Source organism: Dermochelys coriacea, chromosome 4 (genome assembly GCF_009764565.3).
Source record: "Dermochelys coriacea isolate rDerCor1 chromosome 4, rDerCor1.pri.v4, whole genome shotgun sequence".
Taxonomy (NCBI): Eukaryota; Metazoa; Chordata; order Testudines; family Dermochelyidae; genus Dermochelys; species Dermochelys coriacea.
Window position 1 is genome coordinate 116863597 of NC_050071.1, and position 13112 is coordinate 116876708.

General features: G+C 40.1%; 1 long non-coding RNA gene across 2 annotated transcripts in view; it reads left to right on the top strand.

The window, feature by feature from the left end:
• The first annotated feature begins 5404 nt into the window (after positions 1-5404).
• Positions 5405-13112, top strand: part of LOC122459691 — a 36450-nt gene continuing 28742 nt past the window's right edge. For both annotated transcript variants that reach the window (XR_006280536.1, XR_006280535.1), the window contains exons 1-3: positions 5405-5577; positions 12046-12109; positions 12213-12330. This is a non-coding gene — a long non-coding RNA (uncharacterized LOC122459691). The remainder of the gene's footprint in view (positions 5578-12045; positions 12110-12212; positions 12331-13112) is intronic.

Below are 13112 nucleotides of genomic sequence, written 5' to 3' on the forward strand. Positions count from 1 at the left end.
TGTTACCAATCATATAAAAACAGATTATTTTTGTAAATGGCTCCATAGGCCTGTGCCATAAAAGTTATATATAATTTTATCACAGTTTTGTGGGATTCTGGTGCCCATTACTTAGGAAATGTGAACTCTCATATTCCTGAGCAAAGTATGCATTTTAGTGTTCAACAACCCACCCTTTTTCATACACAAGTGACCACCTTTCTTCGACCCAGACAAGGGCTTACAACCAAGAAAAAAGGCTGAATTGGATGAAAAGAGAGCATGTGCTGCGATAAGGTTCAGATTCAACAGCCAAAAGGGAAGTTGCAAAATTAGCCTGGGACAAGTTATAATGTTTTTTCTATGGGAAATACTTGAGTGAATATTCAGGTACAATAACCAATGAGGGAGTCTACCTCCCCATCTATTTAAATACTCCACACATACTAGTGCCATAAATTTAGATTTTGTGAGGGCCTGTAGTGTTTTATTTGGATTATGAAGTGTATAATATATATGTCTGTAGACCTCAATAAGCTTTGTAAAAGAGAGATTTACTTGTTTGTGTAGGGGTGTTGTCAGGTACCTTAAGCCCAAAATGTAAGCTTGTTCAAATTTTTTTTTTTACCAACTCTTATACAGCTCTTAATTGAGAAACTGCCATTGAAGTCTCTGGGAATTTGTTCAGTAACGGAGCTCACCATTTGATGCAAAACTGTATGCTAATTATTTATCTTTTGGAAATTGGGTTTATACGTTATGTTCTAAACTGGATTCAAAGAGTGACAATATAAAATGAAAAAGAGATAATGTAGCAGAAAGTATAAGGAAGTCCCTAAGATAGGGATGGGCAAGCTACATCCTGCGGGCCAGATCCGGCCCACCCGCCATTTTAAGTGGGCCTTCGAGCTCCCGCTGGGAAGCGGGGTCTGGGCTTGCCCCACTCCAGCTCTCCAGCCGGGAAGCAGGGTTGGGGGCAGTTCCACACGGCTCGCAGAAGCAGCCACAAGGCCCACTCTGGCGCTCTAGCTGGGGAGCAGGGTCAGGGATCACTCCATATGGCTCCCAGTAGCCGTGGCATGGCCCCCCTCTGGCTCCTCCATGCTCCAATGACCCCACGTCACTGCTTCTGGGAGCTGCTTGCAGTAAGTGCTGCCTGAAACCTGACCCCTGAGCCTCTCCCCACGCCCCAACCCCCTGCCCTAGCCCTGATCCCTCTCCTGTCCTCCGAACCCCTTGATCCCAGCCCGGCACAATCCTGCACTCTAAACCCCTCATCCCCAGTCCCATCCCAGAGCCCACACCCCCAGCCAGAGCCTGCACTCCTTCCCACACCCCAACCCCCTGCCCCATCCCTGATCCCCCTCCTGCCCTCTGAACCCCTCAGTCCTAGCCCAGAGCACCCTCCTATACCCCAAACTCCTCATTCCCAGCCAGAGTCCTCACCCTTCCCTCTCTGCCCCCTCACCCCGCATCCCACTCCCCTGCCCCAGCCCGGAGCCCCCTCCCGCACCCTGAATTCCTCAGTTCTGGCCTCACCCTGCACCCCCAACCAGAGCCCTCACCCTCACCCCCTCCTGCACCCCAACCCCAATTTTGTGAGCATTCATGGCCCCCATACAATTTCTATTCCTAGATGTGGTCCTCAGGCCAAAATGTTTGCCCACCTCTGCCCTAAGAGCTTGTATGCAAATGCTAAGAGCATGGGAAAGACCCAAGAAAGTCAGAGGAGTGGTAAAAAAAAATGGAGAAGAGTGATGGGTGAGCAGCTAAGCAAAATATGCCTGAGGAATTTGTCTTGGAGGAAGAAATGAGGTATATGTTGATTGACTAATTTTTTCATCCACTCATATATGAAATTGCTTTTATTGCTGAGTCTCTGAATAGGTCAGGTTTAAAAATTATGGTCTTAATAAATACACTAGATTTATGACTTATTATAAGAATCTGTTCACTAACTCCCCTTCTTTTGTCCTATGACCACTTCACCTTGAATGGTCCCTTACAATATGTGTACTTATGCTAAACTATCTGTTCAATCCTGTGACATTCTGATTACCTTTCCCAGACCTGAATAAGAGCTCTGTGTATCTTGAAAGCTTGTCTCTCTCACCAACAAAAGTTGGTCCAATAAAATATATTTCCCACCTTGTCTCTCAGGTTTAAAGAAAGTGAGACAGTCTATTACAGTAGTATTTGCAACATCAGTACATGTCCTAGAATAGAAATATATCTTTAAAAGTCAGTTAGCTGGATAAGATGCAATGAGTGATCTGGGGTATTAACCAAAGGGAAATCAGCTATAGGAGATAAGACCACTATCTATCTAGAGTCAGAAAGGGTTTGTATCTGATCATAGTAATGCATGAACTAGTGAGGTGTTAAAGGTGGGGAATTGATTAGGTATAAGAAGAAGCTTCTAGTATGTCACCTGAGTGCCACATCTGGAAGGGCAGACTAGAGCCACCACTGACCAAAGTCAATCAAAATACCAAATGATCTAAAAAGGATGGTTCAAGAAGATGTGCAATGTTCATATCTCTACAGGAGAGCTATATCTGCATGAAGTACAAGGTAGCTGTCCCTCTGTAGCAGAAGTACAAAGACTTGAGTGTGAGTTGAAGACAATGAGAGTCATCACACTGTTGAACTCCTCTGGTTACGTGATCTAAGAGTCACTGGCAGGAGTCACACAACAGATGGAGACTGTGAAGAAAAATGATGGAGATTGAGAGAGGTTCAGAAACAGGATAGGTAGGAAGCAAAAGAAGAGAACTTGATGCTTTGTTTCACCATGGCATTTTGGAGAGATTTAAACCTTGTCTACACTTAAAAGTTTTGCCACTTTCATTGTGCTCATGTAGTTTAAGTGGCAAAATTCCCGTTATACCAGTATAAAAGTGCTTTTATCAGTATAGTTCATTCCAGTTTAGCAAAGTGAAATAAACTATACCAGTACATTACAGTACTCTAGGGCTTTTACCAGCACTGCCATGTGAACAAAATATCAAACCAGTAACTGACATAGTGATGCTGGTAAAACTTCTAAGTGTAGACCAGGCTTTAGTCCTAGGTGATCATGGAGAGAAGAGCTGCAAGAAATGGAAGTAGGAAATGAATGCACTAGGCTTTGTAAATGCTAGCTTCATATCAGTATTTTCCACTGAATGCATCCAATGAAGTGAGCTGTAGCTCACAAAAGCTTATGCTCAAATAAATTTGGTAGTCTCTAAGGTGCCACAAGTCCTCCTTTTCTTATATCCAACACTGACTCACTGCATTGCTTAGCTATTCCCCCCCCCCATATGTAAAATAGGAATGATAGTAATATAGTACCCACCTGTGGCTTGGAACACTTAGAAGACTGGAAACATTAAATCAGAGCTATTTATTATTAAATCATAAGGTTTTCTAGAGCCACAATAAGTTCATATAAGAAATAGAAGATCTCCACACAGGCTGAAATTCAATTCAGTACAGGAAGCTCACAGAGGCGCTAGTTATGCCCATGTTAGGTGGGGCTTAAGTGTTGCCTAGATTTGTGTGAATCGTCTGGGCTGGGCTGAATTTCACCCCAAATGAATTGATAAAGTTGAAGTTAATTTAATTTTGAGACCCGGCTCATTTTATGACCTTTCACTGTCACCCCATTCAAGTCACCACTGTCAGAAGACAGGATACTGGGCTAGATGGACCATAGGTCTGACCCAGTATGGCCGTTTTTATGTTACAAGTTAATTGCATATAGCAGTACCCTACCCCTTGAAGGGTGCTCATGGCATTTTTTTTTGTTAAACTACGAAATGTTGCTATGCCTAGCACCCACTCTTTGTCCGGCACCTTACAAGCCAGATATTATAGAAGTATGAACTTTCTTAAATATGTAATGAATGCATCTTTATTTTTCTCTTGCTATGTTAATAAAACAGGATGTAAAACATTAAAATTCAGTTTGGTTTTAAAAACTTTTTGAAAATCATGAAGCACCCATTCAGACACTCATTAAATTATAATTATTCCATTGCAAGATACAGTACTGTGCATGATTAGTTCAAATTACATTTGGCTTCAGTGTCTGACTCACGCACTGGATAATCTGATAGCCAGTTCTGGGACTAATCTTCATGTCCTAACAAATGGAAAATGTTTTGCTGTTCAATTCTGTTTAATGTTGCTGGAAATTACTTCCAGAACATATGATGCTACTGAAGTTTTCACCGGGTTTTTTGTAGCTGCAAACGTTTCTGCTTTCTATATTTTGTTACTTATTCCTATAGGAGCCCTGCCCCTTTTAATGTCTTAATGTTGGAATGAAACTTAAGCTGGCTGGATCATGAAAAAGTCTGTTCACAATCAGCTTGCTGAATTTAGAAAATAGATTTTGATGCAGCTTGTTTGTATCCTGTATTATTTAGTATTCACAAATATATGTGTGGCTGAAGTTTGGTCCAATATACAGATCATAGCAGAGATTCACTTAAACAGGAACAGAAATTGATTTAGAATGAAATTCCCGTATGTGCTGAGAGCCAGCAGAAGGCCTAAGAATCATTTAAAATAGAGTGCAAGTGGTGCATAGGTTTGTATTAGCTCTCTGCAGAGGGGTTATTTTTCACCTTTACTGAATTGAAATATGTTTCAGACAAAAGTAGGAGTACTTTATAAAGGTTAAGTCATCCAATGAGAACAGAAAGAGTACCATGAGGCATAGATTACAAAACTCAAGGAACAATTCCCTAATTTAAAATAGTCAGCTGAAAAATAACTATGGATGGTTCATGAACAATCCATAGCTCAGATATGTTCATTGAAACAAGCATAGAACATACCAATTAAAGGACTTAAGATGCATTTTAGGCTATAACTCTGGTATGTACTTCTGAACTTGATGTTTTTATAAATAAGTTCAAATTTTCCTATGCATTTCTCTGCTAATAATTGTAACACAGCTCATGCATGTTGGACTTTTTGTATTGTTTTTCTATCTTATATTTAATGGATACCTGAGATGCACTGGGTTTGAGAGACTTTTGTTTTGTGTAGCATGGTACTGTTTAAACAATTAGTGGTGATTTTCAGCTTGTCTGAGCAGAATATTCTGTGTCATTGATAAGTTATTTCTCCATATGGATAGCTGCAATTATTCAAAAAATCTGAATACAAGCTCATCTTCCTTTTACAGAGACCAATTAAAAGTGGTGAATTGGAGAGAAAAAAATGGGGAAATGCAAAAACATTCAGGGACACTTAATTGGCTGAAGGGAATTCCCATCTTTTAAGAGCAGACAGATCCCATGATAGACCCTTTAACTTTTTTCTTGATCCCACTAACAATTGCCATGCTGCTGCTTGACTGGTAGGTATATGCTTCCACAGAGTCAGAACTGAGCTTTTTCTTTGGGCTTCTCTTCACTACTGGGGAGATCGATGCTGCTGTTATCGATGCAGGAGGTGTCAATTTAGCAAGTCTAGTGAAGACCCGCTAAATCAATGGCAGAGCACTCTGCGGTCGACCCCGTTAATTTACTCTTCTTGGGGAGCTGGAGTAAGTCCACTAGAGAGCGTCTCCTGTCGATGCAGCACAGTGAAGACATCGGGGTAAGTGAACCGAAACTACGTCGACTCCAGCTACATTATTCACATAACTGGAGTATCATAACTTAGATTGACTTACCTAAGTAGTGAAGACAAGCGCTTTCATGCAATCACATTTGCCCTCCTTTTTAATACATTCTGGCTTCAAGAAGAGGGCAAGGTGATGGCTGAAAGGATTCAGTGGCACAATTATCATATGGCAGGATACAAGTAAGGTCTGTTGGAATCTTTTGGACTTATTGGATCATGTAGCAGGAGAATAGTGCCAGAAGCTTCGGCTCTCTCCAGTAACTCAAGAGGATCTGCATGTGGTAGTGCTACAGTCTGAGGCAGTGATCGGCTCTTACAGAGCAAAAGACAAAGATAAATAGATCATTGTAGCAATGATTACATGGCTATGAAATAGATCTTCAGAAATTGTCCTGATTGACCCAGAATCAATCCCCCCTCAGTTCTCACATTCAGTCTTTTCTGAGTTCATTCTTAATCTCAGAGTCAGCGGTGGTTCTTTAAGTTTTGTTTGTGTTCACCCACTTCCATATGTGTTTTATGCATACTTCCCCCCACCTTTGGGAAGAAGGGTATAAAGCAGTCAGAAGTCCATTTCATGTATAAATATAGTATTTCATTTTTAGAGATGATAAAAATAAATAATTAGTCTAATAAACATCAGATAAGTTATACATATAGCCCCCACTTCTACAGAGACAGCTTTACACTGTAAGGGAATTCTTCTTTTAGTAAATCCTGAGCTGAGCTCAGAACTGACTCCTACATTGACTCATAAGTAAGGCTATGATTCTGTCACAGAGGACAGAAATTCCATGATTTTAAGAGATGTCTGTGATTTTGGGCCTCTACCCCAGGCAGCAGGGCATGAACTAGGCTTCAGCCCTGAGCAGTGGGGCTCGGGGAGGAAGTGCTACCTTCACTCCCTGACTCACCTCAGTGGTCCTCTCAGCCTGTGTGGCAGTGTCAATGCCTCCGTGTTACACTGTAATATTTTATTGTTAAATTGTTACACATTTCGTTGCTATTTCTAGACCTTAATTTTGTACATTTTTAGCATGACTGTTCCATGAATTTTGCCTAATTTTACCATGACTAAATTGTATTGATACTCATAAGTAATGGATCCAACTTTATAGACCTCTTGGCTTCACCTCCCTTTCATATGTAGCCATTTAGCTCTCTTCAACCTTCAATACTTCTCTCCCCCGCCACAAATTCTCCAATAGTTTGTTTTCTCTTAAACATTACAAACAATTTGCCATCTTAAAACTTCCTCTTGCCACAGAAGGAAGGGGTCACCAACACCAACCCTCCTGGAAATCAGATAGCAAACAAAAATTAAACCAAAACAAGAAACTATAATTTTGCAGTTTCTCTGTTCATTTCAAGGGAGAAACTGCAATGCTGCATTCCCAGCACCAGGTGGTGGTACTGTGTCATGATATGAAACGCAACACACCCTCACTTGTCCCAAAAAGAAAAGGAGTACTTGTGGCACATGCATCCGATGAAGTGAGCTGTAGCTCACGAAAGCTTATGCTCAAATAAATTTGTTAGTCTCTAAGGTGCCACAAGTACTCCTTTTCTTTTTGCGAATACAGACTAACATGGCTTCTACTCTGAAACTTGTCCCAAAATGATACTCACTAGCATGCACATTTAGGGCTTTTTATAATAAAGGGAAAGAAACCCACTCTGTTGTTTCTCCAGTGTAGTTGGTTCTCCTTTATCTTTTCTGTTGTGGTTTTATAGTTTATAGTATATGGTTTCAGTGAGGTTAAATCTCTTCACTTGAGCACTCTCCTCTTCAGTGGTGGATTGCTCCATCACAACGCTGGACAGGGTGACCCTATTCCATCTGAACAGGAGGCTTGATCCTTAGCTCCACAGAAATGAGTTTCAGTTGATTTCTCAGATTGATGCTGGACTGAATTGAGCCCTTTGAACCTAGAGGAAATTTCTCCTAATTTTGGTATCACTAACTCTGTGGCAAGCAGTGGCCTAGTACATTTTTACATCTTGTAATTCTCCCAGTTGCTGGGAAATGCCTCATTAATTTCCATTTTGGCTCTTGCAACATTTCAGTTTTTACAAGAGGTGATCTGTTTCCCTGAGTCTAGAGTTGTATTGTTGACTCAAACACAAGGCCTTGTGTATGTCTAGCAGAGGCCTACACACTTCCACATCTCTCCCCCAATTAGTGTGAATTGTCTAGTTATCTTATGTTTTAGAGCACACTGTAATTATAGCCTGGTTTTACAGAGGGAAATTTTGTTTCCTTGAGAACAGAACTGTCTTATTGTATCAAAACGTACACCAAGTTTCATTACTGGTTCCAGTGAAAGAATGCAAAATCTGTTCAGTGGTCATGAATCCATCTAACACGAGCCTTGTGTATATGTTCACAACTAGATGGACTTGGGTAGATATGAATCCTTACCATATTAAAGGCCTACAAAGTTATGCAAACTGCTTCTCATGCAAAATATCCCAGTCCTCTGTTGAATAGGAAAGTCAACGTCTAGTTTGAACCCCTAGCTTCCCAGTCTTCAAAGTAGGAATATGGCTGTTATATTTTGGCATTAAAAAATTGCTATGTTCTTCTTTTCTCTTGGCAGCATCACTATTTAGAAGAGGGGAATCTCCATGATGTCAAATATTGGAATGGAAACCTATTTTCATGGGAAATCCTCCAAGAAAGAACTGTCCCTAAAATATGAATACATATTACTTCATACATATTATTTAAACTCTTCAAATCTTCCAAAATTCACATTTAAAGTGTGACTGAAGTCTGAAAAGTGATTCTGTATAAACAGCATGATAGGGTTTCATGTTTGTTTGTTGATTTTTGTATCAATTTACCTAATGACAGGTTTCAGAGTAGCAGCCATGTTAGTATGTATTCGCAAAAAGAAAAGGAGTACTTGTGGCACCTTAGAGACTAACAAATTTATTTGAGCAAAAGCTTTCGTGAGCTACATCCGATGAATGCATCCGATGAAGTGAGCTGTAGCTCACGAAAGCTTATGCTCAAATAAATTTGTTAGTCTCTAAGGTGCCACAAGTACTCCTTTTCTTTTTACCTAATGACTATCCTTTTAAACTCAGCTTGAGATCAAAGAGTTTCTTTCTTGCACATCATCAGGAGCAATTACAATTTTGCAGGCCAAACTGGGACCTTAGTGACACCTGTGAAGCCCCATTCAATGCAGTTTAGCAGATAAAATTCATTAAAATTTAGAAATAAATCCTGTTCATGATGAATAATGAGGAATGGAATCCATCTTACTCTTTCTTTGCTGTGTGGACACCATAGTACTAACAGGAGTCTAAAATGGGAAAAACATATTTGTTACTAAATTCAAAAGGTATCATTAGAGAAGCACTATATTTGAAACCCATCAATATTCCTTTGCTCTCTAATTGGCTGGACATTATATTCTTTGGAAGTTTTTGGTGCCCTTTAATGATGCTGCTATATAATATATCCCCCTAAATCATTCTAATGTAGAATATGTTAGAAGGGGAGCTTGAAAGAAAAAACTTTTACAGCTAAGTTAAATACTGTAAACCTATAGTCAGTGTCTAGAGAATGAACCAATCGGGTAAGACTAAAATAGGTCAACTTCTTTCAAAATTAAAATACCAAAAAGTCAACCTACTGCCAGCCAGCCAGCCAGCCAGCCATGTTCATTCAGGGAGCAACAGAACTTGCAACAGTGAAACTACCGTATCCCCACTCAAAGGAAAAAGTCCCTTAGTCCCATTTTCCTTTACAGAACTAGCTCAGTCTGGAGCAGTATCGTTCCAGATTGATCCTGAAGGCTACCAAGACATGCATTACATCAGCTGCCTTTAGAGGAGTTCCATGTTAATGATTCATTTCTGAAGAAAGGAGATGTCTGTGGAGGAAGGAGTAAATGCAGAACATACTTAAGGACATTAAATGGAGTTAGTCAGGGAAAGGGGGAGGAAGGAAAGAGAGAAAAGGAAGCCATTGCATTTGTGTGGATTTTGTTTCAGTAATAAATAATCTGGTTTAATCCTACTGACTTTATTTAATGCAGTGACAATACAACAGGCAGTCTCCATGCTCTTGAAATCTGGGTTAGAGGTTGACCACACAATACATGAATGGCGGAATGAAACACAGTCCATGAAGGGATTAGCCATGACCGTACCACTACCCATCTGTGCTATATATACACATGATTAGAATAAGGTCAAATAGGGCCAACTTTTCAGAAACAGACTCTAAGTGTGTCTGAAATTTTGCAATAGCATCTATATATGCAAACAGGATTTGTACATTCAGATTGGAGAAACAGCTAAATGCCTAACTTCAATAACAAACTGTATTTGTGTGTACCTTTTTTTTTTACAAATAGTTCTGCATGCTTCACTGTGTATGAAAAGTTAGAAGCTGTTTGTTTAAAAAAAATCAGACCCCAAAGTACCATTTTAAATGTGTAATATAGATGGTGCCAGCCTTGCAAAGGGTTCATGACTATTGGCCAATGCAACTCTCTTAGGTGCCAGCCAACCAGTAGGCATCACTCATAACTGGGAAAGGAGCAGCTTTGTTTCTTCATGGCCTGCCAGTAAGGGCTTTTGGGATGGAGGAAGAATAAAGTAGTGATCTTGATTTTGCTTTTTACTCCAACCACATAAAGTTTTCTAGTGCTTTGTTCAATCCAATTTTAAAGCACCCCAGAGATAGGGCTGTGACCAAAGAAACAAGCCCTGTAGGTGGCTATTTCACAACCCTAATAGTTTTCACCATTAGGGATTTTTTCTTGATATTCAGGATATTCCTCTAAAGTTCTTCTTTGACCTCATTACTCCTAGTTGTCCACTTCCTCCATCTACGACCCCTGTTCATGTTCTGTTCCCTTGTAGCCAAAGATGATTTGAGGTACACTGAACATCCAGAAATACCCACAAAAATATTAGCAAATTTCCAAATATATGTAAAGATGACTATTAACATGTAAACTTACTCTGAATGCCATCTGTCAATATAAGCCTTCAGTTTCCCATTCAGAGCCTCTGAATGCCATATCAATCAGTATGTGAAGTCCTCAGACATTAAACTTCTCTCTAAAGATGGTGTTTCAAGAATTATTAAGTATTAAAAGGTTAAAAACTAAGAAAACAGTAGCAAAAGAGAGAGAAAAAGTTCTCCCATCAGGCCAATTGATTCTAAGGGTAGGGTCACTGAATGTAGCATTATTTCTGCTGGTCATGTTTCTTTCCTACCAGAGCTCCAAAGTAAGCTAACTGTGTAAGCAGGATTGAAATACACAACCCCCTTGTGACTGGAAGCAGTAAAGCATTCTCCACTTGTGGTTTTCTTCAAATGAGCCTGCATGGAATATGTGTTTGAAAACAGTGAAACTCTTTATTAATCAAGTACTTCACTTGCCATGCCAGCATAAAGTTTCATTTATGTCAAAACTCCCTTAAAAATGGTTTGGAGTGGTGTCTTGTACTGAGAATTCAAAAGAAGAAATATTTTTGGAATTGTAAATAGAATAATTGAGGTAAATATTTGCACCATTTGAAAAGGTGCTGTAATATCTTCAGTCTTCTATTATAATTCAGGCATTTTGTTTTGGTTTTCTACTGTGTGGAAATCAGCATGCTATCTAAGTCCTCAGGTAAAACCCAGTGTTTAAATGAGCTATTAGAATGCCTAAGAAATGATGCTGCAGACCCTACCAAACTAACTGGCAGATGAGAGATTTTATTTTTTCTTAAGAAACATGTCACAATAAAAAGAAATAACAACTTAATAGAGACATGATAGAGTGATAGCTAATGGGGAAACTCTTACAGTTTAGTACACTGTTAACTTTAATTCTGCAATGTTCCTAGATTCCAAGGCCAGAAGGGACCTTTGTGACCATCTAGTCTGACTTCGTGTATAACACAGACCATAAATGTATTATTGATAGAGGGCCATGTTTTTCTACTCTTAGACATTCTGAGCATTGGCACCTTCCAATCCAGCATGAGTAAGGGGCAGTGTGTAGCTGTCCTAGGAGCAGGACGAGAACCAGTTCACAACTCTGAGAGACGCAATCTGAGCCTGCTTCTCCAAGGGGAGGTAAACTGCACCAGCCCTTTGCTAGCATAACTTACTTCTCCCTCCGTGCCAGTTCAGCTGTGCTGATCAGCATGTTGGAAGGATGGAGACAATGCTGCTCATACCTCAACTCCCTTTGTTCAGGGTCTGGCAATGTGGGCAGGAAGGGGTTCCTTATCTTTCCTTACTGCTTGGTGTGGGTAGAAAGCTAGGCTCATAATTGAGCCCTCAATGAGTAGTCCCATTGAAAGTAATAGGGCCACTCAATGAGTCAGGTACTACTCAACCCTACTAAGGGAGGCAGAATCTGGCCGTCAGCTAACGAAATGTCTTGTATACTTGCATTTATGGATTGTTTTCTTTTTCAGTGGCTGAAAAGGCTCAGCTGCCGCCTGTTCATTCACCAGAAAAGACCTGCTGTTCCTTTGACAGGTACAGCAGAAGTTATTTTTCATGGTGGTATGAATAGTTTGTTTGTTTTACAAAAACACCCAAAGCACAGGTAGGAATTATCATTCTTTTTATGCTTGTTCAGGTGCACTTTCTGAATTAGATGCCCAGACCCAGCCAGGATACTAATGGAGTGATGACACTAACACTACAACAATAGAGAGGACCTCCAGGAAACTACTCACCGAGGGGCTAAGGTGCAGGTAGGAATGTGCTTTTTAAGAGGGTTACAATTTGAAACATTCAGTGAAACTGACAACACTTTATCCCACCTCTGCACACTTTGGCTACATAAATAAACATGTGTACAGTATGGTACATCAGACCTTGTAGATGTAAAGTTACAAAGACCCGTATGTGAAAAAGTTCCTGAAAATGAAATAGGTTTACAACAGAATTAGCCTCAACCGATATTTACTGAACACTTCTGTTATTGTGCAGTGTTTTGGTTTATATGCTGTATCACTAATCACATTTTTCAGAAATAATGCCTATTCACATTGGGTGTGTTTGGGTGTGATTGTGTACAGCAATTCCACAGGCAAAATATGAAGTTGCCTGAGCAAAATGGGTAGCCGCAACCTGTTTATGAGAAAGCAAAGGTACGTACAAAAAATAACTGTCATAGGACAGTGGCTGCATTAATGAAGGCTGAAGGCCCCTGTGACTTTATCAGAGTATCTGAAGCATCAATACCCCAGGCAATTCATTTGGTAGTTACTCCTGGACTGGTGCATCCTTCTGATTCAGTTCCAGTAAAAGCATACTGTGCCCCTTTGTTGATGTTGTTGCTACACTGCATCTGTAACACACTCAATTACTATGTCATGCCCTTTGCCTTATTGAGGTCCTGATTCAGCAAGGTATTGAACACGTGCCTAACTTTAAGCATGTGAGTAGCCCCATTAACTACAATAGAACTACCCTAAAGACAGACACCTGCTTGGGTAACTTGATGAACTGGGGCAATATATACCTAAAGACT